The sequence below is a fragment of the Podarcis liolepis genome, assembly GCF_965112155.1.
Source record: "Podarcis liolepis genome assembly, chromosome: 11".
Classification (NCBI taxonomy): Eukaryota; Metazoa; Chordata; class Lepidosauria; order Squamata; family Lacertidae; genus Podarcis; species Podarcis liolepis.
Genome location: NC_139565.1, coordinates 26,671,543 through 26,683,610, shown reverse-complemented (window position 1 = coordinate 26,683,610; position 12,068 = coordinate 26,671,543). Strand labels below are relative to the sequence as shown.

General features: G+C 39.1%; 1 protein-coding gene across 16 annotated transcripts in view; it reads left to right on the top strand.

The window, feature by feature from the left end:
- Nucleotides 1-12,068, top strand: part of PAM (peptidylglycine alpha-amidating monooxygenase) — a 125,205-nt gene that overhangs the window by 10,568 nt on the left and 102,569 nt on the right. For 2 of the 16 annotated variants that reach the window (XM_083464442.1, XM_083464438.1), the window contains exon 1: nt 9,547-9,654. The exons of 11 other annotated variants lie outside the window; for them this stretch is intronic. The gene's annotated coding sequence lies outside the window, so the exon portion shown is untranslated. Of the gene's footprint in view, nt 1-9,538; nt 9,655-12,068 lie in introns of those variants that run through there. 3 more of the 16 variants (XM_083464449.1, XM_083464451.1, XM_083464445.1) reach the window with 3 other exon arrangements.

Below are 12,068 nucleotides of genomic sequence, written 5' to 3'. Positions count from 1 at the left end.
TATATCACGAGTTTCTAACAATGGGGGCAGGGCCTTCCAAGTAGTTGCATGAAAAGCTGACCATCTAGTCATATACCATTTTCTGTTAACACAGGGGTGGAATAAATTTTGAAATTCTATTGTGAAAAATGCTAGTTTCCTTTGGTAGAGGGAGCAGACAAAATGGTCTGTACTTTAGGGAAGAACAACAACAAAATAATAATAGCAGTAGCATAATTAAAGCATTTCAGCTGTTAAACCTGTTTGTGGATAATTGAGATTCTCCAACCTAGACAATTGCTGGGCAGGTGGCTGTTCCAGTACTGTTTGATCAGATACATACATTATATATTTTGTTCCACTCTTTATTCAAATAACTCAAGAGTAGTGACAGAATTCCCCCCCCCATTGTATCTTCTATCTTTTTATCTGTACCTGTAGAGAAGTAGCAGCTAACTCAGTGTGGGTCAGATCCAGCCCCTACAAACCTTTATTGGGCTCAAGATGGTCCTGACAAATTTGAATTGATATATCTTTAAATTTGCTCATTTTCATGTATAAGGATGAGATTGTGCATATTTCCTAATACATTTTAGTAGAAAGGAACCTTTTTATTTTCACAAACTTTATAAAGAGCCCACTCATTTGATTTTACTCTTGCTTTTACTCTGATTATTCAGTAGCTTGGTATTTTCTAGTGTGTTATATATTTATTTCAAAATGCCTCAGGCATTATTGAATTGAAGGGTGGTGTATTCTTAGTTTCATTTACCACATTTCTCATGTTAACATAGTTTGTTGTAATATATTGTGCATTAAAAAATCAAGCAGGGTTACGACAGATTAAGACCATACACCATACAGGGTTACGACAGGTTAAGACCCCCAGGCATTTGTTTAATTGTGATGAGTTATCGTCACCCATATATGGCTGATGTTTTGCTGTTGTTGATGCAATTCTTGAGGTTACTGTTTTTATTAAAGTAGGCTGGGGGTCCATTTTTTGGACCAAATGCTTCATTTCCTAGTGAGCAACCTTCTGGGGGACCAAGCGATGAGTACAGAGGGCTGCATCCCACCCCCACAAAAGCCAGAGATTTCTGCAACATTTCCTCACGCCTTGCAAAATAAAAATAAAAATAAAATGAGTTATTATGAAAATAAGAAATATACAGGCGGTGTGTGTGCGTGCCAAATATCCTCACTCAGGGTGCCATATTACTAAAATCTGCCCCTGTGGTTATATTCCAGCCAGGCAACAGTACTGGAGGACGGCATCAGTTGAAGGGCAATTGGGTGTGGCTTGGCCAAAAGGTTCTGGACAGTAGTGTGTTGGCTTAGAGATTCTTCACCTCTGGCCTAATGTGAAGAAGTGGCTGAAAATTGCATCTGAGCAGCCATTTGGGACTTGCTGCAGTTAGTTGGCTTCAGAAGGACTGTAACTCTTACCTCATGGCTGTAATTAAAAGTAGGGCCATGAACTTAACATTCATAGTTTGCATTTGATGAATGTTTAAAGAGATCTTTCATGTAAATAGAGTAATTTCTTCCCAGTCCTAAAGTGAATAATTTCGCTTGTTTTCTATTCTTAATAACAATGGGCATGTATGGGAGAATGCTGTTTTGAATGCTTACTTCCATACTGGAGGTGCCAAATCTGTTAGAGCAACTTCAAAGCTCAGTCCTGGAAACTGCTGGAGATGGAAAGAAAGACAGGGCACATACATTATGCTTGCATTCCTACTGAGTAAAATTGAGAATTGGCACTTTGGCTTACTTTTAACTATGTGCAACAGGGCATAGAATGCCTGCCAGATACAGCATATGCAGATTATACTGACTTTGTGGGTATTAATAGAGAAAAGTTGAGATAAGGTTTTGCCTGAAGCCTTCTTCCTGCTGTTTCTGAAATTCACTCCAAGAAAATTCACTCCAAATGTCAGAAAACACTTCTGGGTTGATACCAATTCTATGCGGCAATGTTGCTTCTTTATTCAAGTATCCTTAGCTGCTTAGAAAATATCTGAGACTAGTTAGTACTGTTGCCTCTGCAGCAGTTTACTTATTTTAGTAAAATTGAAGTGGATATATCTGTGCATTTGTTCTTAGAATCATAAAATCATCAAATGGTAGAATTTAGAGTTGGAAGGGACTCTGAGGCTCATCTGGTCCAAACCCCTGCAATGCAGGAATCTCAGCTAGATCATACATGGCAGATGGCAATCCAACCTCTGTTTAAAAACTTCCAAGAAAGGAGAGTCCACCACCTCTTATGGGAGTCTGTTCCACTGCCAAACAGTTCTTACTGTCAGAAAGTTCTTCCTGATGTTTAGTCGGAATCTCCTTTCTTGTAACTTGAATTCATTGGTTTAAGTCCTAGCCTCCAGAACAGGAGAAAATAAGCTCGCTCCATTCTCCATGTGATAGCTCTTAAGATATTTGAAGTTGGCTTTCATATCTTCTTTCAGTCCCCTCTGTAATAGGCTAAGCATACCAAATTTCCTCAACTGCTCCTCATAAGGCTTGGTTTCTAGACCTTTATCATCTTGGTCTCCTTCCTTTGCACGCATTCTAGTATGTCAATATTCTTCTTAGATTGTGGTGCCCAGAACTAGACGTAGTACTCCAGGTGTGGTCTGACCAAAGCCAAACAGACTGAGACTGGGACTTCCCTGATTTGAACGCTATACTTCTGTTGATGCAACTTAGAATAGCATTAGCCTTTTTTTGTTGCTGCTGCATCACACTATCACACTCATGTTAAGCTTGTAGTCTACTAAGGCCCCTAGATCCTTTTCACACCTACTACTGGCAAGCCAGCTGTCCTCCATCTTATATTTGTGCAGCTGGTTCTTCCTGCCTGTCCATGTTGAAATTCATTTTGTTAGTTTTGGCCAGTTCTGCACCTATACTTTAATAACCTGATATGCAGTTTCCATTTTAAAAGAAACAGAAATATAAACAGCATCGGAACAAGTGTTGAGAATATGTTCAGATGTCCATAGAGGTTCTGCCCTAGAATTTATCCCGGGACATTTAAGGAACACGTGGTACGGTCTGCACCTCATCTTCGATGATAATCCAGTTACAGTTCTATTTCTGGATTGTGTTACGAGCAAGTTGGTACCTCATTAAAGAGGTGCGACTTCCTCACAGTATATTACTTGTGCTGCTTGAACAGACACTTGAGCAGCACTGTCCCCTGCAATCTTGCTATTATCAAACTCTAGTAGGTGCCCTCTAGAGCTAAGTTCTCAGTCTTCAGATATATAACCCTCTTAGAAAAATACTCTCCAGCTGCGGCAGGTTTACAGGTGCAACACAGTCCAAATAAACAAAAATAAAGCACAGATAAACATTCTAGGTCCAAAATGTGAGCCATAGACAAGGCCAGGCAACAGAGGTTAGTCAATGTGACCTAGGAATTTCAGGTTAGATACAGCACAGCAAGGAGGAGGAGGCCCTAGCACCAGGAGCCAGAAACTGGTATGGTTTCCACCAACTGAAAGTTCAAGAAGGATACCTTATACTCTGGCCTTCTAGACCATCCCTTGACCCAGCTGCTGGTAGTGAAAATGTTTCAGATTCCTTACTCACCAGGTGGTCTCTTACTCATGAGCTGTGCAACTACTTTGGATCCATCGATGCATGCTATGTTGTTGCTCTTTAGCATTGACCTTGGGGACAGGGTGGCTCTACCTGCTCCTCTGACAGCTCCAAGGGTTCTTCACCAGACCTCTCCCTAGAGGGCTCTTGAAGGGGATCCTCAGCATGGGTTCCCTGCTTGCTCCTCAAAGTCCTTGACCTCTGTGGTAACTGTTTCATCCTCTGAGGACTCCTTGTCTGGTCCCAGGTTAGAGCTAGGCAAGATACCTGCTTGAAATTGCAGATTTGGATAAGTAAATTCTACCTTAGCATAATGCTGTTTGGACCTAAGTATATGATTTTTTGGGGGGAGGACTTTCATGAATTTTGGATACTGGAGGCTTCTAGAGAACCATGTTGTTGTTCTAGGCTGGTAGTGTTGAGGGGCGAAACTGTCTGCATGCATTTTGAAAGGCTGAAATAAAGCTTGTGAATTACATGTCTTAAAGAGTTTGTAAGTTGAAAAATAAATGGTAACTTTGCCTTGGGATAAAAACAATGCTGTAAGACTGGTAACATTTTACACAGGTCTATGTTAATGTAAGCTGCCTTGAGAAGCCTATATAGTCTTGAAGGCACTATAGGAAAATAGATGGAATAAATACATGTTTTAAGGGACTTGCATATGATACAGCAGCTTCCTAAACCTTTGGCCAATAGCTCGTTCAGCAAGTACTTTTTGTCACAAGTGTTTTATACTTGTTGGCTTTCCTGGTCTAGTGGTTGTAGCACTTAATGTTCTTAGGAATACCTATTTGGCTGCATAGAGGGTAGAAAAATAAAGTCTTGTATACTCTGTTTTGTGTAGCATGCTAATTAATTATATGCAATTTTTTAAAGAGTGAGTCATAAGTTAATTCATATCTCTGTACCAAACCAATGTATTTGCTCTTACTTATGAAAAGCATGCATATTCATCTTTCCAGTTGGCTACCAAAACAGGAATATATAATTTTCCCAATTAAAGTTAATTGCACAATACTGAAAACTCATTAATTCCTATCTATGGTAATACGTATTGTTAATTTATATCAGAGAATCATAAAACAAGCTGGGCTGGGGGAAAGTGTGCGCATACACATGCTTGAGCACACAACTCTTTCTTTATTCTGGTTTATGCATTTGGGACTATTAATGCAATAACAATACTGTCACTGCTTGCCAACCTGTCTTCTAATAGCATGTGATTAGCATTTAGTTTTTAGATTAGCTCATACGTAAAGCTAGAACTTTTATTCTTTGTTCTTGCGTCAAAGCATTATCTATGTGCTCCTTGGAAGGTACTGTTCTTTAAGGATGAAGCTACTTTATTTATATTTGAGGACTTAATAAGAACAGCTTGTTACTTTTGAGGACTTAGAATATTCATTTGCAGGATACCATTTATGGCCACTTCTGGTCTGAAATTCATAATGTTGGAAGGATCCATGCCCATGTTTATGTGCAACTGGGGATGATTTGCATGTTAGGTTTATAAAACACTGTAATCAACCACCCCTTCCCCTCCACATTCCCCTCTAAAAGAAAGGAGCGAGCACTTTTTGCTGGTGACCTATGACTGGACATCACTTCCAAGCGCAAGTTTTCTCAAGTTTCACCTAGATTGGTGTTTGCAAGCAAATTGCCCAGTCACTGCTTCAGTTGCTCTCTCACCCTGCAATGGAGCAGTTCATTTTCGATCTGTTGTCTCCAAAGCTGTTTTTGCCCAAGGCAAGTAAGAGGACACCTCTTTGCAGTAGCTTGTGAGAAGCTGTCATAATGTGCATCCCAGTCATTTGGATCCTTATCAAAACCTGCAGTGCAATGTTTGAAAGACATTGGTTACCAAATGGCAATAGTCTCAGTAATTCTGACTGGGGTAGTCAATGGGGTGTTTTCTGTTTGTATAATTTTGACCATTGGTATAGTATTAAAGATCACTTCTCTGTGTGGTTTAGTTGCTTTAATGTTTTATAGTTTGGAGGAAATTATAGCTGTTTTTCATTATCAAACAAGAAGTTAAAGGAAGAGAAGACACACTTTGATCTGTAGCTTTTATCAGTACGAAAGGGTCAACTTAAAACTAACATGAGCATGCAGATGACAGCTAGTTTTCCTATCAGTGCAAAGTATATACGTATATCAGAAGCAACTGTAATGAAATACACATGTTCCAAAAAACACCAATTTCCTTTCTCCCAAATGTTGCCTTGTTCTGTTGAAGGTTTAACATTCAAAATCTAACCAACCAGTTGTCAATAAGCCTGTTCTTGCATATCCCCTAAGGTTCAAAATAATAAAACAATGACAATGACTATTGTAACACCTTCTGATTTTACACTTCTCCACAAAGAGTTGTTGAGATATATGTTCCAAACACAAATTTGGGTGACTTATGATTGCTATTGAAATGGATAGATTCTTTAAAAAAATCATTCCCTGCGTTAGTTTGATGTAATCTTTCCACTTAAAATTCTTTTGGGAGAAAGAAAAAGTAGCTAATTATCGGTAATATATATAGAGAGCTGCTTATTACAGTAACTATTGTAGTCAATTTATAGAGAGCATAATTGATCCAATTAAACAGCCGTGCTACTGACTTGTGGCTGAAGTTATGGAATGCTTCTGCAGCAGCTATAGAGTTGGAACTAAATAGGTACTTAGAGTCTCTGACTACCACACAATTTTATTTGTATGGCACCTTTCTATATAGTGGTGCCTTGCAAGACAAAATTAATCCGTTCCGCAAGTCTCTTCGTCTAGCGGTTTTTTCGTCTTGCAAAGCAACCCTATTAGCGGCTTAGCGGTTTAGCGGCTATTAAAGGCTTAGCGACTATTAAAGGCTTAGCGGATTAGCGGCTAAAAGGCTATTAGCGGCTTAGCGGCTTAGAAAAAGGGGGGAGAGCGAAAAAAATCGGAACACTCGCAAGACGTTTTCGTCTTGCAAAGCAAGCCCATAGGGAAAATCGTCTTGCAAAGCAGCTCAAAAATGGAAAACCCTTTCGTCTAGCGGGTTTTCCGTCTTGCGAGGCATTCGTCTTGCGGGGCACCACTGTAGTTCAAACCATGCTCAAGCATGGAAAAAATACATAATTACAATGTAACAAAAGTAGTCATAATAAATAAAACATCAAAAAGTACACAACAAATATAAAACTAAAGATCAAAAATAAAGATACAAAAATTAACATCAACAACAGCAGCAAACACGTGCCCCCCACTGCCGCCAATACCCCAGCCCAAGCATCTGTTCAGCAGCCTCAGCTTTTGTAGCTGGAGTCAGGCAGGGACCTGCTCCCTCAGGTGGTAGGAAAAGCCTGCAAGGCAGAGAGCAGGTTTTCCAGGACTCACAGCCCAGATGGTCATCTCTCTCAATAAGATTCTATTGTCTAACATCTTGTAAGATGAAAGAAAATGTACTCTTTGCTGGTCATGAAAAAGAATTTGTTTAATAAATAACATATGTGTTGGCATCTGTTGTTCCTTCTGGTTAATGTATAATATATATTTAAGTTTCAAAAGCTTTGATAAATCCATTGCTTACGTAAAATGACAGGAGTATTTGTATCAATGTATAATGTTGGTCATGCAATAGTGAACAGTTTTTCTACTCAAGAAAGAGGAATCCTCCATGGCCACTGGCTAATTTTAGTGTTTCTAACACAGAACTGATGCGGGTGGCGCTGTGGGTTAAACCACAGAGCCTAGGACTTGCCGATCAGAAGTTCAGCAGTTCGAATCCCCGCGACGGGGTGAGCTCCCGTTGCTTGGTCCCAGCTCCTGCCTACCTGGCAGTTCGAAAGCACGTCAAAGTGCAAGTAGATAAATAGGTACCGCTCCGGCGGGAAGGTAAACGGCGTTTCCGTGTGCTGCTCTGGTTCGCCAGAAGTGGCTTAGTCATGCTGGCCACATGACCTGGAAGCTGTACGCTGGCTCCCTCAGCCAATACAGCGAGATGAGCGCCGCAACCCCAGAGTTGGTCACGACTGGACCTAATGGTCAGGGGTCCCTGTACCTTTAACTAACAAGGAACTAACTTGCTGATTTTGTATTTTAGTTTAACTTTATCAAATCTGAACTGATATATGAAGTCCTGGCATGGTTGCAAATTTTAGGAATCAGTATTGATCAAGTAATTGTGTGAGCTAGCTGAACAGTGGTGGCAGGGAGAGGAACTATACAAAGACCATTTAAAAAAATCTGTTAGTAGATGGAACTACTTATTCCATCTCTTTAATGATGAATCTGAGGCCTTTTCCTAAACTGGGAATTAAGTCTGGGAACAGATGGACAAGTTCATCCCACTTCTCAACTGTTCATTCAATATCCGACTTTTCGTAAGTATGAGAGGCAGAGGAGGTATTATGAACCAGAAGACCAGTTCTGTCAGCTTTTGTGTGTTTCCATTTGTTACACATTTTTAATGAAGACTTATTTGTCTTGCCGGTCCAAAGTCTATAAAGATCTCTCTCTCATATGCCCATAATGAACGCATCAATCATTCTCTTAGTCTTAACAGAAGATGCTCCATACTTTTGACCATCTTTTCCAAGCTTGCCACACCATATCTGTTCCAAAAAGTGTTGCATCTTTACCACTAGTGAACTGCATTTCAGATAACCCAGCCTCCAGGTTGTGTTCCTGTTCATATATTCAGCCTTTATCTAATTCTGTCTTGGGTGTGTATGTATTCCTTTTCCAGCCTCTCTCAAACTGCTTGCCAGATGGTTGGTATCCTTAAGCACAGTATCTGAGCAGTCACCAAGAGGTTAAACTGCAGAGCATCTACCGTATATGATAGGTATGCTGTTTGCAGCCAGACTGGGTGGTAAACTTTAGTTACTGTTTGCATGCATTTATACATGAGCAATCATAACACAGAGCGGTTTCGGCACCAGAGGAATGGTTCATAAAATAGTGTTTGGTTTTTTTATGCTCTGAATATGACTTTGATTTGAAATCATGCTCCTGCATGTTAAAAATCAGCTGCAGAAGATACCTTTTCCTTTTCCAAAAGAACTGGGCATACCTGTGCATGTTTTCTTAAAGAAGACATGCTGGTATCTCCAGATATAATTCTCGAAATACTCTATGGCTCAAATCTTGGCATAACAAAGGAAGTCTCGACATAAGAAAAATTCTTTGTTGTGGTACATGACTGACAGGAGATCTTGTAGAAATTTTTGCTTCATAAATCTTACTATACAGGTTCCTCTTGATCATGTTACTATGTCATTTCACATTTCTCCCTCATTACCTTGAGCTTTGTCCTTTAAGTGATGTATTGCCATACACACAAGGCAACAGTTAGGTGGAAAGATAAATAATAATGTAGCAAATACAGTCTTTTACAGCCTAATTTACTAACATGTGACCTCTGAATTAATGATAATAAAGCAAATAAATAACATTTTGCAGTCTGCTTTACAACGCACAACCTCTAAATGAGTTTTTCTTTTTCGTGTTGTTCACAAATCAGTGTCTAGTTCATTTTTGTTTTTTAAGCCCTCCACCTAGTAGCAACTCCCCCTTCCCTTGTTTGCATGCAAACAACAACACAGATTGGCCTAATAGAAAACGCAATTGAGGAACCCTTACAACATTTCTGCCCCCAACAGTATCATTATTTGGCTTGCATGTTACACAGAACTTGAAGATGTCAGGAGGATATCAGCAATGGATTTGGGTGATGACACTTGTTGTTGTTAAAAGTCACATCTGAATTAATAGATTCAGGATTCATTGAGCTCTCTCAAATTGGTGTCGCATTCACTGCATTTCTGACAACCTTCATTTCCTACTTAGCAAATCGAAACCCAGTAGCCAGAGCCCTGGGAAGTTGTTAAAGCAATTAAAGGCTTCTGTCCCTCAGCACATTGCTTGGTTACCATGGTATCCTCTGCCTCCAAGCCTTTCCTGATGATGTCAGTATGCATAACAGGGGTTATTCACAGCATCTACGTGAAGATGATTCACCCTTTCGGAAAAATCATAAGCCCTTTCCAAAACGCTCTTCTGCTTACTGTTGTGTGAAACGTATAGGTGCAACAGGTAAGTGCTTTGCTTCATATCAAATGACTTTAAAATCACAATGTGCTCTGAAGGAAAGGGCTTACCCTATTTTTCAAAAGCCTTGTACAAGCAAATAAAAAATAAGTAGGAGAGTAAGCCTAAAACAAAGGTCTGGGAAGTCCAGTGTGGCTTTTTTCCTTTTGGTAGAAAAATAAATGAGCATTCTCTGTATGAACTATTCACTTTAAGACAGTAGGTGTCGCCTTGAGTAATGTACTGTACTCCCTAAATCAAGGGCTTCAGCTTATATGAAAATGAAATATAACATCCCTTTCTATAGAATATATTGTGTATAAGTAAAAGTATATTATTATCCTAACTTCAAATGTACATGTACTTTGCTGATATTTACAGATGTGCAGAGTTCATTGTGGGAGGGGTGGGAAGCTGATGCAGCACAGCAGCCAAGAGATATTAATTATGAGCCACAAGTCACTGGTTTAAATCTCAATTCAATTTCAGGGAAAGCTCTCTCGCTCAACCTTCTCTCATTGGCCTACTTTAGATGATGGTCATTTTACTGAAAATTATGTCTAAATTGTTTTTAGAACTTTGGGTGGTGGTGGAGGAATCATGGATGAAGACACACAAATATGACACAGTACTGATGATTATATAGTGACAGTAAACGGTGGCTTCATATTTGTCTGTGGTTAATAAAAAAATTCGAATCTCAGAAAATTGCAGCAAGAGTTTATGAAGCAGATTCAATCATATTCATTTTGAGCTTAGTTGGAACTCTGTTTTTTCTCTCCCATTAAAGGTGCTTACAGTAATTAGTATGTTTTGGCTAGAAAGAGAACATTATCACAGTGACTGTTGAAGGATAAGTTGGTTATTATCTTGTAGATGTTTGGGTTCAGAGTAGAAATGTTCCAGGCCTACTAATACTCTTGCCATTTCACGGTCGTCTTGATCACATTGTTTACCCTCTGTGTTTTTATATATCTGAAAATAATCCTTAGGGCATCTGAGCAAGTGGGCTCTAGTTTGTGAAATCCTATCCCTCAATAACGTTAAGTTGGACTTAAAGTGTCATAAGACTCTTTATTTCAAAACTTTATATTTTGCCACAGCTCTAACGATGAAAGAAACTTGCTGAGAAAAAATAATATAATGTGACTAATATAATGCTAAAATCAGACATTTCCCCAGGTATTTTTAAGACTGATTACCAAGGTTGTATCAATTAAGTGATAAAGTCAGAAAGGGAAGCCTTTGCAGCTTATGCTTCAAATACTGTGGCTTTAACATTAGCTTCAGCATTATTCATCTTTCAAAACAAAGCACACAGATGGGTTAGGGTTGCTTTTCATTCTAGAGCTTGTTAGCGTGGACATAGATTAAATCTTCGACTGCCTCATTAAAAATAAAAAAAAAAATTCACAGCATCTGTCTTATTTCTAATAGATTTATTACTAAGAGGGAGATGTTTAGTCTTTAAAATCAATTAAGGTTCCTCGCTCATCTGCCTACTGATTCTTTAGCTCTGTGGAAAAAGGTCTTTTTCAAATTATCTTTGAAAGACTTAAGGAACTGATTCTTAACCTACAACAGATTTTAAGCTTTAAATGTCACACAAATGCCAGGAAGTCTACACATACTGTAAGGGAGGTGGTTGCACACCAAATAAGTTGCTACATCAGTTCTTACATATGCATGTATTTAAGGTATTTGTGTAGTGCACTTCATACAAATAAATTTCAGGAAGTTTTAAAAAAAATACTTTTTTTCTTAAACCATTCCCTGCTTGAAGTGTCAGTTTTCATCAGTTCTGCACATTATGTTGGCTATGTGTAAGTGTTCATAATTGTGACTGGCAGGGGTAGAGAATTAAATATGTAGGCATCAGAGCTGGCATGTAATACCAGGTGCTATGGGTAAAACTGAAAGAACTTACATTTGTCAGCTTGTAAACTTATCCAATGTTAGTTATACTTGGAGTAGACCCAATGAAATCAGCGGAGTTAAGTAACTTAAATTCCTTTATTTCAATGGCTCTACTCTCTGTGACATGTGAGCAGTGTTCGAAATTCACCAGGTGCCAGGCGCATTCTGCACCTGGCTATTGGCCATTTGTGACCAAGCAAAGATATCTGGGTATCAGGATGGCACCTCCACTATCTGGAGGTATTGGGGGTATGTGCTTGGAGATCCTTGGATCTTGACTGTTTTCACACACTAGAAACACATACTGTAGAATTCTGTTATATTTTATCTGCACAGTCAGAATGAATTTCAGGAACCAAAACGTTGTATTGAAAAATACGACTTTTTTGCTGTCTGGCCTCAAAATGGCAACTAGGCATTTTGTTTTGGCAACTGTAACCCTGGTTGAAGGAGCCATTTGGCGCCTAGCTTATATATCTGAGTTTCAAACACTACATTTGAGT